The sequence below is a fragment of the Ruditapes philippinarum genome, unplaced genomic scaffold, assembly GCF_026571515.1.
Source record: "Ruditapes philippinarum isolate M1 unplaced genomic scaffold, ASM2657151v2 ctg1063_1_1_1_1, whole genome shotgun sequence".
NCBI classification, from domain to species: Eukaryota; Metazoa; Mollusca; class Bivalvia; order Venerida; family Veneridae; genus Ruditapes; species Ruditapes philippinarum.
In genome coordinates this window covers 69,537-70,841 of record NW_026858757.1, presented here as the reverse complement: position 1 = coordinate 70,841, position 1,305 = coordinate 69,537, and the positions used below count along the sequence as shown (strand labels likewise).

General features: G+C 34.3%; 1 non-coding gene across 1 annotated transcript; it reads right to left on the bottom strand.

Annotated features, from left to right (window-relative positions):
- Positions 1–384: 384 nt before the first annotated feature.
- Positions 385–457, bottom strand: Trnar-ccu (transfer RNA arginine (anticodon CCU)). Its single transcript has one exon. It is a non-coding gene; the product is annotated as a tRNA-Arg (tRNA).
- Positions 458–1,305: the final 848 nt, after the last annotated feature.

Genomic DNA, 1,305 nt, shown 5'->3' with positions numbered 1-1,305 from the left:
AAATTATGAAAATTGCTGGTTAATATAAATAGGAAAGCAAAGCATGTCATATATTATAACACTGTATATTGTAGACAAAGCTAAATAGTTATGCATATCTGTTTTGATTATATTGTGTATTTTGTGCCTTTATTTAAAAAATAAAATGTTGTTGTTGTAGTTTATTAGTCGAATTTCACGGGATAAACGTGATGTTAATTTACACGCTGATATAAATTCTATTTATGGAGTTATTTTGCTGTATTATGAATTCGTAGCAGCAGGAATTCATGTTATATTTTTTCTTTTTTAATTACTTACACTTTATTTATTTCGATAAAATAATTTAACAATAAAAAGCGAAAATTAATGAATAATAAAATTTATATGGGGAAGAAAAAAGTCAACCTCCGGCGGGACTCGAACCCGCAATCCCCGGCTTAGGAGGCCGATGCCGTATCCATTGGGCCACGGAGGCGGTTGACGCTAGGAAATTTTCAATACGTCTATATTGTAATTAGTAGTACGTTTATTAATCAGAGGCGCTAAAATACATATATATATAGGTCCGACTCTCTGCTAATATTTAAAGGGTTAGAACTATGTAGAATCTGTCGTGTGCGCGTGTTCTCCAATGTTAAACAAATTGAATGCATGTTGTTCCATAGCTAAGACCTTTGGTCATCAAAAAGTAGATAGCAGATGAATAGAGAGAAATGCAACAGATCTCTTGGTCTCAAAATGGTTTGTGTAAGATTCAGATAAACAGGGCCTGTACATGGAATTCAATTTCTATTTCATAATATATATAAACCTAAATCCAGCTATAAATCTCAACATAAACAGGAACAACACACAGACTATAATGTTCATATCATGAACCTTTCCTGCACTCCTGCTCATTTTCCCACTCAGTGGATATAGACCTTCTGGAATCAAAACTTCAAAATGATAGGCCTATATGCCACCAACCAGGGACTTAATATCTGAAGTCCTAGCCCCTGTCTGTACATTCGTGCAGTCTGACAAGGTTCTGTACTATTTGATAGAAAATCCTGTTAAATTCGAATGGACAGCTCATAAATTCTCAACAGGGCAAATTCGTCGTTAACACCACTAAATATTTACTGCATTGGGAACAAGTCATATATGAACGTGGATCATGGTAGTTTAAACAAGTTATCTGTATGTTGTTACAGGAAAGGTTCCAGTTACATTTGCTCCCAAGAAAGGTACAGTGATCCAAAGTAACAAATGATAGTATTGAATTGTATAGACTCCCAAGACAGGATACAGATGATACTGTGACTTCATCAATATACTGTA